Below are 13,085 nucleotides of genomic sequence, written 5' to 3'. Positions count from 1 at the left end.
ATGAAACTGGTTTTGAGGACAAGGATGTTGGGTCTGCCTCGTGCCCTGCAGAGTTGAAGAAATGGTCCAAAGTGGTAAGGCCCATAAGCCTAGGGGTCCACTTTGGGACAGGTGTGGGAACCATTGATACCGGAGGAGGTGAGGAAGCTCCTTGATCCCCTATAGCTGCGGGAGCCTTAAGGGGACAACCTGCTCCAAATTCCGCTGCTTTCATTGACTGCTGTCTGAACATTTACAGGGAAGTGGAGGGGGCGTTACTAATATTGCTGTTACATAATTCCCTCCAAGTTGACGTACCCAGTCATTAAAGGCTTACTGGCTAGCGCGTTGTTGTTGAGTTTATTATGTTTTGGATGTAGGGATTTGAGGTGGGGGAGTCGATGTAAATATTAACTGTGATGTCAGCAATACTTATGTGATAACAGCGAAATATGTTTCTTGAGCAGGCGCGTCCACTTCAGCTAGCTGGTTACATTTGAACCCAAGGCTGTCAAGGAGTTCCCCCCTTCTCACCTGAGTCCGTTCTTTACTGGTGTCCTTGGTCGATGCCTTCTTGCAGATGGACCGGGTCTTGAAGAAGGCTGCCCGAGTCTCTTCCGAATCCAGAATGCATTCAGTTTCCGGGACAACGAATCCAGGAATCCAGGAGGCAGTGGAAGCACGCTAGCCACGAATCCAGGAGGTAAGTAGAAGGGGGAGGACAAGGAAGGGATAGCGGAATTGGAAAAAGGAGAAGAACCGCAAGCTACGAAGCACACGTCTGGTAGCTACTTCGCAATAGCATTGAGATGCGCGGAGCTGCGGAAGGCGTGGTCTATTAGTAGAAAAGGCTACGTCCAGCGCATGGAGCGAGAAGGGATTACGCTGGAAGGCCATGTTGGGAGTATTAATGAGTGCAAGCCCGCTGTGACAGGAACCAAGAAGCCCAAAAGGGGCGCACTCTGTGATTCATGACAAAGGCCCTGACACTATTCGTCTGGGGACCTGGAATGCCCACGGCATAACCTCTGCCATGAAGAGGAAATCGGTCCTTCAGAAACTATTACACTTGTCCCGGTCAATTGTATTTTGACAGCAGACCCACCTGCTTAATTGTGATGAATACAGGGTGAAGCACTGGGCCTTCTCACACCAATACTTTGCTTCTGGGGGGGAGAAAAAGCAGTGGTTGGCCATTCTAATAGCCGTAAATGTATTGTTTACTAATTTTAAAGTTCTGCAAGATCCCCTGGATACGTACGTCTGCGCCAAGGAAATTTTATTTGATTACAGATTTACTCTAGTTTGCCTTCATGCCTCCAATAATGGTCAGGACCAATTCCTCAGCGCCTTTATACCCCAAGCTTTGGCTTTTGCGGAAGGGCAAGTTGTGATAGGCAGAGATTTTACCTTGGCCCCCAATCCGGATGTTGATAAGACGTTACAACTGACTATAGTTCACTATAGAAATGTTATCTCGTTTGCTGCACGAATTGAGTTTGGTCGACACATGGAGGCTATTTAACGTGGAGGATAGACACTTTTCATTCTATTGACATGGATACTGGATTTTCCAGACTTGATCAGTTACTGCTGCCTAGTGCTTTGTACCCATGCTTACCGGAGGTGGAAAGTGGCCTGCAGTTGCTATCCGACAACGCGCCAGTCATGGTCACCTTAGTGGTTATGGGTAGACCCCCGCCGAACAGGTACCCCTGGAAACTATATGAGCCAATATATATCGAATTACTTCAGCAGTCCCGCCAGACTGTGGCTTACACCAGGGAATGCAAACTGTTTCAAACGCAACTGGAACTAGAAGTACTGATAGCTGAGACTGCACATAAACAGGTTGGATCCTGAGCGATGTTGCAGAAAATGAAATTGGCGCGTAATAAATTGGAGGCGCATTTTGCAGAGAGATCAACACAAGCAATACTTCAAGACCAAGCAACGCTATTACCCCCATGGTAATATGGTGGATCAACTACCAGTTTATACATTTTAAAAACGTAGGAAACACAATATATACGGGCCTTAAGGGATGGGACTGGAGCCTCATGGCAGAACGACAGTGACAAATTAGGAATTGTCCAGCACTATTTTACCTCTATGTTGGTGGGTGAATCCATACCACGGGAGGGGCAGAATAGCTACCTTGCAGAAACTCCTCTTCCTTGGCTGCCCATTCACCCAGCACGTGATTTGGAAATACCTATCCAGTAACCAGCTGTTGAGTGGGCTATCAAAACCAGACGGTTTTTCTGCAACTTTTTACAAGAAGTTTCACATCCTTCTTGTTCCCCATCTGATGATCCTGTTTAATTTATTCTTGACTTTGGGCAGAACCACCCCTACCATGGAGATGTCAACCTCTATATTAATACCCAAACTGTGTAAGGATCCAACCTGTTGTGATTCCTATCGCCCAATCACTTTAACGAACAATGACGCAAAGTTGTACTCTAAAATTCTGGCTCACAGATGAATGGAAGTCCTCCCAGGAATTATAAATGAAGATCAAACTGGTTTTATAGTAGATCTAAACACCCATGATAATATACAGAGAGTATTAAACTTAATTAAGGTTAGTCTTAGAGAGGGTACAGAAATTGGCATTATTACACTAGATGCTCATAAAGCCTTTGGCAGGGTAGATTGGGACGGCATACAATATACCCTGGAAGCTTTTGGATTTGCTCCTTACTTTAGCAGACTAGTGCTTGTCGACTATTAGGGGAAGTCAGCCCCAATTAGCATTAACAGCCAGTATACCCTGTGCTCAACTATGTTGCGTGGAATCAGACAGGGTTGCCACCTGTCTTTGTTGATCTTTCCATTGTCTGTGGAACTGTTTTCTTGTAGGCAAAATGCAGGGATCAGGGGGATTGTGGTGGAAAATAAGGAGTACAAGGTTCCCCTGTACGCAGATGATGTGATGGTGGCATGATGGTGGCAATCAAGGATCCATGTGGCTCCCTCGAAGCATTGCTGGTTATAATTGCCAATTATCGGACCATCTCTAGCTTTGCGGTCAATTATGATAAATTCTGCAGTCTTGACGTTTCTATTCCCCCTCATGAGCAGCTACACCTTGCGGAATTATGTCAGATAAAATGGAAACAGGAATTCATCCCATATTTGGGCATACAGATCCCACGTACCATGTTGAGGCTCTTTCAATGTAGCTTTCCGCCGCTGCTACAAGAACTCTCGGAGGATCTTGACACATGGACCAAGCAGGAAATCTCCTGGTTTGGCAGAATTGCTGCTGTACTACTGTCTTACTCTGCCTGTCAAGATCCCAGACCCTAGCCTGAGGACATTACAGGGGAGGGTTTTCCGATTTATTTGGGGGAACAAGAGGGCACACTTCTCTAGAAAGGTCCAAGTCCCTGCACAGGTTTCCCAGGTTTTGACTTGGCGGAGGAGTGATTTGTTGTGCAAGTGGAAGATCACAGAACAGGCCTGGTCCCCAGGGGTCTTGTCGCCGGGCTGATGGTGTAGTTGGCCTCTCGCTGCTGTCTTCAACCAAGAATACGATCTACTATATGAATAGGGCTACATGCCGTTCGGAAATCCCAGTGGGAATGGGCTTGCTGACGTCCATCTGGAACAATCCAGACTTTCAACTGGGCATAGCTAAGGGACAGTTTAACCCACTAACCTTTAATGGGTGCAAAACAGAATTTGAACTGGAAGAGGCGGAACAGTTCCACTATGCACTATTGTGACACTGGATAACTCTACCTGCCACTAAAATAAGAGCTAATAGGACCCTGAATGCATTGGAGTTTACAATTCAGACTCTGTTCTCCAAATCTAAAATCTCAACTCTGTACAAACTACTCGATAGTGTGGACCCCATGGAACGGCTCCCCTATGTGCTCAGATGGGAGCAGGACTTGGGGGTGGAAATTGATGACGAAGCATGGTATTGGATATGGGCTCGCATGTGTAAATCCTCAAGGTGTGCAACTGACATGGAAAGTGTGTTTAAGCTGTGCAACAGATGGTACCTGACTGATGCCTCAAAGATTACCCAAAATGAATAGTGTTTATTCCTGTCACGCCACTTTTGGGGAGACCGAGGTCCTTTGCGATCGCTCTCCCTTCTCCCTCCTGGCGGATCTACCCGCGCTTTCGCGCCTGGGGAGCCGCCAGGAGGAGAGCTTCTGGAACCGCTGCTGGAGGGTTGCGGCGCATGCGCGGGAAACCGCTGTCTCGGTTCCGCGCATGCGCCGTAGATTGGGCCTGCGCTTTGGGAAGGGCTTGCCTTCCAAGCCTCGTTTCGGGTCCGCCGGCACCCGGAGACGAAACGGCCCATAAAAGGGAACCGCAAGCAGAAGCTAACCGCGTCTCAATGCGGAAGCTTCGTTCGTGTTGCTCGCTCCTGGTTTCCTGTGGTTCCTGCTTCCACCTTGCCTTGCCCCCAGCCTGCCTGGGTGCCCTGCTCAACCCTGGGTCCTCTTGGGCCCTTTTGCCTTGCCTTGCCTCCAGCCTGCCTGGGTGCCCTGCTCAACCCTGGGTCCTCTTGGGCCCTTTTGCCTTGCCTTGCCTCCAGCCTGCCTGGGTGCCCTGCTCAACCCTGGGTCCTTTTTGTCCTGCTTGCCTTCTGCCTGCCTTGGTGCCCAGTTTTGCCCAAGGGTCTCTTTGGTTCCACTTGCCCTACTTGACCTCCAGTCGCCTGGGTTCCTTGTTCTCACCCTGGGTTCCCTTGGCTCCAGTTTCCCCTCTGACTCTCCTGGGACCAATTGGGCCTTTGTCTTTTTCCCTATTCCTTGGGCTCTCCCTTGTTGGTTTCCCTTCCCTATCTGGTTCCCCTTTTCCTGTCTGGTCCTGCCTGGTGCCTCGTCCTTTTTGGATCTACAGACCATCGGGCTAGTCAGCCATCTCCAAACCAGCTACCTGAAGTTCGCCTGAAAGTGTCTTCCTGCGGATTGGTGCCCCGGCTTAGTCTTTGTTTGGTGTGATCCCGCCTTCACCTTGGGCTTCACCTTGTTCCGAATCTTCAACCTGACTGCTGCCTCTCCTGTCTGTGCTTGCACAGTCCCACCGTCACGTTAATCAGGAGAGTGCCTTCCCTGACGCTGGGAGTCTGTCCATCCTCCACCCTGTACCATTTGGGTGGTGGAGAGGCGGGTTCCCCGAGTCACACACTCATCATTCAGCTGGCTACAGCCTGGCGGCCCCAACAAGATCCACATCAAAGAAAACAGGTACGCAGTCTTCACGTACATCCCAGCTTGACAGATTGAGACGCCTGCCTTCAGACCTTGAGATGGAGGATTCGCAAGAAGTGCGGAATGAGTTACAAGCACTCAGGGCGGAGATGATCGCCTTACGCCAGGAAAATCAAACTCTACGCCAAATGATAACCCAAGGGGTTCCGAGTACCTCACAGGCGGAAGGATCCTTGGCACACACAACGCCCATCAAGTTTGATGGAGATCCGCGACGAGTAGCAGAATTCTGTAATCATTGTCGAATCCATTTTCTTTTCAGGTCGACTCATTTCAACAATGATAAGGCCAAGATTGGTTATATCTTGGGGAATTTGACTGGCAATGCTCTGGCCTGGGCAACTCCGTTTGTGGTTACCAGTAGCCCAATTTTGAATGACTTTGCAGCTTTTGAAAAAGCATTCCTTGAGGTTTTCCAGACGCCCAACCTGGCCTCTGCTGCGCAGAACCAGTTGATGGATTTGAAACAGGGGAACGCCGACATAATAACATACATTAGTCGCTTCCGTCTACTGGCAACCGATTCCCAATGGCCAGAAATCACACAAAAAACTCTGTTTCGTCGTGGGCTAAGAGAGGAGTTCAAGGATGAGTTACTCCATATACCCGAACCAGAGACTCTTCAACACCTAATCGAGCAGGTGCTCCGAATTGATCAGAGACTGGCAGAACGGAAGGCAGAGAGACGTCGGTTCGAGAGGGGCAGTTCCAGAACGACCAGTTTACCTGCCGGATCATTTGGGCCTACTGAATCCGGATCAGAGCCTATGCAACTAGGAGCTATGAGGGGTCCTTTATCAGAGGAAGAGAGAAGACGAAGAAGAACGTTACGTCTATGTCTCTATTGTGGAGCTGATGGGCATTTTCTGGGTACGTGCCCTTTACGATCCCAGAAGAAGAAGGCGGAAAACTAGAGGACCTGTCGTGTATTGGGAAGGCAGCGACAGGTCCCCCTCTTTCTTCAGACCTTTCCACGTTCTGTTCAGTTCTACATCCCATGCAACCCGCGGTGCTACAGACTCTGAAGATCCGAATCAAGTTGCCTGGCAGAAGTTTGGAAGTGTTTGCTCTGTTGGATAGCGGGGCTTCCGGCAATTATATTGATGAAACATTTGCCTCTGTGAATCGGATTCCACTCTTGTCCAGATCCACTGCTCTGCCCGTGGAAGTCATAGACGGAACTCCTTTGTCCTCTGGGCCTGTCCGACAATTCACAGTGGGTCTACCTCTTCAGATTGCCGACCATCTTGAAGATCTCGCTTTGGACGTCATTAAGTCCCCCACCTACAAGGTGGTTCTGGGCTTACCATGGCTGCAACACCATAATCCGGTAATTGATTGGAAAAAGCACACCCTGACCTTTTCCTCTGCAGTTTGTGCTCAGAAGTGCTGTTTGTCCGCTCCGACCCGGGCTCCTTCGAACCCCTTGAACTCTAATGGTAGTGGGGTCCGTGTGTGTTCCATCTCTCATGTTCCTCAGGAGTACGCCGATTTTGAGCACGTGTTTTCTGAACGGGGCGAAATACCTCTACCACCACATCGCTCGTTTGATTGTTCAATCGAGTTGTTACCAGACTGCGTGATTCCCCATGGGAAACTATACGCTTTAACATGGGATGAGAAACAAGTGCTTCAGGATTACTTGTCGGATTGTTTACAGAAAGGATACATAGTTCCGTCTAAGTCTCCCGCAGGGTTTCCCTTGTTCTTTGTGAAGAAAAAGGAGGGCACCTTGAGACCTTGTGTTGACTATCGAGAACTAAATGACATAACAGCTAAAGACCGATATCCACTTCCATTGATTCACAATATCCTGGAAACCCTACATACTGCCCGGATCTTCACCAAACTGGATTTACGTGGAGCGTATCACCTGGTACGCATCAAGAACGGGGATGAATGGAAAACGGCTTTCAAGACATCATTTGGGCATTCTGAATATAGAGTCATGCCATTCGGTCTGTGCAACGCCCCAGCCATCTTTCAACGGTTTATGGACAACATCTTAAGTGATCTCATTGGTTTGTCAGTCTGGATATATTTGGACGATATCTTGGTTTTTTCCAGATCCATCGAAGAACATGTGAGACATGTATGTGAGGTCCTTCGACGTTTGTCTTTCAACCACCTATTCGCAAAGGCTGAGAAATGCAGTTTTCACCTATCCAGTATTGAATTCTTGGGATTTGTGATCAATCAGGATGGGATAGAGATGGACCCCAAGAAGGTACAAGCCATTCAGGAGTGGAAACAACCCCATGATGTAAAATCTCTACAACGCTTTTTGGGATTCGCAAACTTTTACAGGCGCTTTATCCCACTGTTCTCTCAAATCTCAGCGCCCCTTACCAGGCTGAACAGCAGTAAGATCACTTTCAGGTGGGATTCTCTCGCTTCTCAGGCGTTTGACACCTTGAAGTCGGCCTTCATGGCCGCCCCGATTCTGCGCCACCCTCAGGATGATCTACCTTATATCGTAGAAGCAGACGCATCGAACTTTGCTGTTGGTGCAGTTCTTCTGCAGAAAGATCCAGAAACTTCCGTTGAACATCCGGTGGCCTACTTCTCACGCAAGCTGAGTCCCAGTGAAAGAAATTATGCGGTTATCGAGCGGGAACTGTTGGCTATAAAAAACGTGTTTGAGGAATGGAGGCATCATCTACTTGGAGCCCGTTTTTCGGTGGAGGTTCATACTGATCATCGCAACCTGCAGTATCTACGCTCCTTGCAATGCCGAACGCCCCGACAGGCTAGGTGGGCCTTCTTTTTCTCCCCATTTGTGTTTCACGTTACATACATTCCAGGAACTGCTAACTTGAAAGCGGACGCTCTCTCTCGAACCCTGGAAAAAGAGGAAGAAACGCCCAGCTTGGATCAGCCACTGATTTCCCCTCAACATTTCTTATTGACTTTGTCATCTCATCTACAGTCTATCGCTGACGCCACCTGGACGGATCCTGAAAGATCGGCCCTTCTTCGGCGTGAGTCCGTATCGGAACATGATGGACTCCTGTTTTTCCGGAAGAGGCTTTACATTCCCGAGGGTACGATTCGAGAGGGCATATTGCATGGGTTTCATGATTCACCCATTGGAGGGCATCGAGGGATGAGAGCTACACGTGAACTGATATCCCGACAATTTTGGTGGCCTAGGTGGGCTACCGACGTTCAGAGATACATCGAGAGTTGTCCCGTCTGTGCCCAATGTAAGGTCCCAAGGAGACGGCCTCTGGGATTGCTGGTACCAACTGAATTAGCACCATACCCATGGCATACTATCGCCACTGATTTTGTGGTTGATCTACCTCCCTCTGACGGGTATACTTGCATCATGGTTGTGGTCGACAGCTTCACCAAATATGCTCATTTCATCCCATTCCACAAGATCCCTAAGGCTGCTCAGATGGCTTCAGTCTTTCTCCACGAAATCTACCGATTACATGGTCTCCCAGAAAAGATAATCTCGGATCGTGGTTCTCAATATCTTTCAGCTTTTTGGAACAAGGTGTGTAGTCATCTGGGTATACGTAGAGCATTGAGTTCTGGTTATCACCCGCAGACCAACGGGCTTACTGAAAGGACTAATCAGACCTTGGAGGAGTACCTCCGTTGTTTTGCCAACGCCACTCAGTCCAACTGGAAGGCATGCTTAGATCTCGCAGAAGTATCCTACAACAACACTGTTCATGCTTCCATTGGAATCAGCCCATTCTTCTGCTCTACTGGTCAACATCCTGTGCCCACCAGTACTGTTCCGTCTGCTGATGTCCTGGTCTCAACCATTCAACGACAACAAGAATCGGCACGTGAGATCCTGAAGAGAGCCAAGGAACGGATGAAGGCCCAGGCTGACAGGAAAAGGAGTTTGGAACCAGATTTTCAAGTGGGGAATAAGGTGTGGCTGTCCTCCAAAAACCTGCCACTTCGCAATTTACCGGTTAAACTAGCTCCCAAGTATTTTGGTCCGTTCACGATAACCGAACGGTTATCCTCCGTAGCCCTCCGTCTCCAGTTGCCTCCCTCTTGGCATGTACACCCTGTTTTCCATGTCTCCCTTTTGAAGCCCTATGTGGCCGATCCCTATGGTCGGTCCTGCCCTCGCCCTGCCTCTGTCCTCGTCCAAGGGGTCCCGAAATTCGAGGTTCAGGAGATTTGCGATGCCCGCTATCGCAGGGGGGTGCTTCCTTTCTTGCTGGATTGGAAAGGGTACCCGGCTTGTGATCGTACTTGGGAACCTCATCAGCATGTGCACGCTCCCCGCCTGGTGCAAGAGTTCTATGATCGGTTTCCTTGGAAACCCGGGGCCCCGGGTCTTCCTGGGAGGGGGCATAGTGTCACGCCACTTTTGGGGAGACCGAGGTCCGTTGAAATCGCTCTCCCTTCTCCCTCCTGGCGGATCTACCCGCGATTTCGCACCTGGGGAGCCGCCAGGAGGAGAGCTTCTGGAACCGCTGCTGGAGGGTTGCGGCGCATGCGCGGGAAACCGCTGTCTCGGTTCCGCGCATGCGCCGTAGATTGGGCCTGCGCTTTGGGAAGGGCTTGCCTTCCAAGCCTCGTTTCGGGTCCGCCGGCACCCGGAGACGAAACGGCTTGCGTTTCAGGCCTCGCTGGTGCCGGCGGCCCATAAAAGGGAACCGCAAGCAGAAGCTAACCGCGTCTCAACGCGGAAGCTTCGTTCGTGTTGCTCGCTCCTGGTTTCCTGTGGTTCCTGCTTCCACCTTGCCTTGCCCCCAGCCTGCCTGGGTGCCCTGCTCAACCCTGGGTCCTCTTGGGCCCTTTTGCCTTGCCTTGCCTCCAGCCTGCCTGGGTGCCCTGCTCAACCGTGGGTCCTCTTGGGCCCTTTTGCCTTGCCTTGCCTCCAGCCTGCCTGGGTGCCCTGCTCAACCCTGGGTCCTTTTTGTCCTGCATGCCTTCTGCCTGCCTGGGTGCCCAGTTTTGCCCAAGGGTCTCTTTGGTTCCACTTGCCCTACTTGACCTCCAGTCGCCTGGGTTCCTTGTTCTCGCCCTGGGTTCCCTTGGCTCCAGTTTCCCCTCTGACTCTCCTGGGACCATTGGGCCTTTGTCTTTTTCCCTATTCCTTGGGCTCTCCCTTGTTGGTTTCCCTTCCCTATCTGGTTCCCCTTTTCCTGTCTGGTCCTGCCTGGTGCCTCGTCCTTTTTGGATCTACAGACCATCGGGCTAGTCAGCCATCTCCAAACCAGCTACCTGAAGTTCGCCTGAAAGTGTCTTCCTGCGGATTGGTGCCCCGGCTTAGTCTTTGTTTGGTGTGATCCCGCTTTCACCTTGGACTTCACCTTGTTCCGAATCTTCAACCTGACTGCTTCCTCTCCTGTCTGTGCTTGCACAGTCCCACCGTCACGTTAATCAGGAGAGTGCCTTCCGTGACGCTGGGAGTCTGTCCATCCTCCACCCTGTACCATTTGGGTGGTGGAGAGGCGGGTTCCCCGAGTCACACACTCGTCATTCAGCTGGCTACAGCCTGGCGGCCCCAACAAGATCCACATCAAAGAAAACAGGTACGCAGTCTTCACGTACATCCCAGCTTGACAATTCCCCAAACTGTTGGAGGTGTTGTACGGAGGAAGACTCCCTGCTGCACAGGTTCTGGATGTGTGGCAAGGTAAACCACTTTTGGAGAGAGATATTGGCACAGATTAAAGAGATTACTTGCCTGCAAGTTCCAATGGACCCCATGATTGTACTTCAGGGTGATTCATGGGAGGGCATATTACCCTTGACGGGTCCTTTGACCACCTTAATTGGGCTCTTATTGGTGGCAGCTAAGATACCTATTGCCCGTCATTGGAAAATCCTTATCGGCCCGGGCCCCAAATGTGGTGGGGCAAGGTTTGGGACATGGTGGGAGAAGAAATCACTGCCATATGTGAGGGGAGGTATAGAAAATTCTCCTATTGTGATCCACCCTGATTTGGACAGGAGTTTTATTACATATGCTGCTTTGGGGTGGGTCATATGTTTGTTGTATAGTTTGGTGTTGATAACTTTTGGGGGATTTAGTGGAAGGTCTGATTATAAATCCTGCACTAGGACAGCCATGTATGTAACTCATGGTTTGAAACAATGCCATGTTCACCTTTCTTTTGCTGCTGTACTCACAGTCTGTTAAATAAAAGTTGTCCATAAATATTAAATAATGCATATTTCATGAGAAAAAGAAAAGGCTTCAGCCTCATAGTTGGAATACTACTGATATTACTGTCCGGTGGAGGGGTGATCTTGACAGACCAGCAATTTACTGCCAGTGCTCCCAAACCTATCAAAAATAAAATAAGACAGAAATACATGCACAGGACAAAGGATGTGAAGCTGAAAATAGTAGAGAGGCTTGCATAAAAATGGAGACTCCGGGCCTGATTTACAAAAATGTTTTAACATGTGAAAGTCCCATTGAAAACATGTTTGTAAATCAGGTCCTCAGGGCTTCCAATGTTGGATCATGATATGAGATTGGGGAAGGTACTCCAGAACAACTTCGAAGATGAAGCAGTGGGGCAAAATACAAAGGTATTAAAAAGGCCTGGGAAAGATACAGAAGTGTGCTGGGGACAGTATGTTCTGTAATTGTCTTTTTGTAGGTTCTCTCTAGGCTTGACTACTGTAACAGCCTCTTTTTAAATCTACCTGCCTCTACTCTCTGTCCTCTGCAACTCATCCAGAACAGGACTGCAAGACTTGTCCTTGGCCTCAAGCCCAAGGATTGTATCTCTCCAGCACTGAAATCTCTCCATTGGCTCCCAGTGGCTGCAATGATCAAATTCAAGACCCTTTGCATTGTCCACAAGGCCTTCTGGGGCCTTGGACCAAAATACCTCAAGCTTTCTCTTCTGAAGTATCTTCCTTCCCGAGCTCTTCGCTCCTCATCCTCCAACTCCCTGAGGGTCAGTCGCTTTTCTAAGCAACAAATTGGGGCCGATCTCTCTCTTCGGCCGGCGCCTCCCTCTGGAACAGCCTCCCTGCCTCTCTGAAACTTGAGCAGAACCATCTCCGGTCCCGGAAGCATCTCAAGACTTTCCTCTTTGCTTCTGCCTTCTATCTCCCTCTTCCCTGCTGATCTCCTTCTGATACTGCACTGGTCACCTGGCTACCCTCTGAACTTTGGACCAAGGTCCCTGCCCTCCCAGTGGCTCACATGCACTGCCTCCTGGCAACCCTGCACTTGGGGCTGTATCTGCAACCCTACAGTCTCCCTACTTGAAGTTATTTTCACCTGTTGTCTGAACTTAACCTATGCACTGCCACCTGTTGACCGCACTCTTTTTCTATGTCTTGATCCTATGTCTCGCACTTCTCCTCCTCCCCTTCCCCTGGCACTTTTCCCCTTCCCTCTCCCCTGCACTTACGCGATCTCAGTGTCGCCTGGCCTAGTAAGATCGCTGTCTTGTCCTCCCTTGTTACCTCCCTTGCATCATCACACCTTGAAACACTTGTGTATAGGCGCGCTATAAATAAAGAATCATATCATATACTATTTATTTGAAGAACAGGGATGCGAATTTCAAAAAGAGATGACTTATAATAACACATGTACAGGTGGCAGAGACATTCTCAGAGAGTGTGCCTGTACAATAGGACACAGATGAGAATGAGTGGTGAGCACGTTTCTGAGGCTGTAACAAAGTGGGACTTATACGAGGGAGAAAACCAACAGAAAAAAATATAGAGAGAAAATATGCGAAAGGTAACATTAACCTAAGGGGGAAATTGCTGCAACCTAAACAGGAGTACTATTTGAACATGCACAATTCTAATATTCAGTGTCACTGGAGACAGTGGTGGGTTCAGAGAGAGAGGATGGAGAAGTCCAGTAGAAGCTCCCTATTTAGCAAGTAAGTGAAGTTTAGG

General features: G+C 49.4%; 1 protein-coding gene across 2 annotated transcripts in view; it reads left to right on the top strand.

Annotated features, from left to right (window-relative positions):
* MYO1H (myosin IH) overlaps window positions 1-13,085 on the top strand; it is an 833,585-nt gene that overhangs the window by 548,647 nt on the left and 271,853 nt on the right. The gene's annotated exons all lie outside the window — the stretch shown is intronic.

This window comes from Ambystoma mexicanum, chromosome 10 (assembly GCF_040938575.1).
Source record: "Ambystoma mexicanum isolate Mex_15411 chromosome 10, UKY_AmexF1_1, whole genome shotgun sequence".
In the NCBI taxonomy this organism is placed as follows: Eukaryota; Metazoa; Chordata; class Amphibia; order Caudata; family Ambystomatidae; genus Ambystoma; species Ambystoma mexicanum.
The sequence above is the reverse complement of the archived record's forward strand: the minus strand, read 5'-3'. Positions and strand labels throughout refer to the sequence as shown.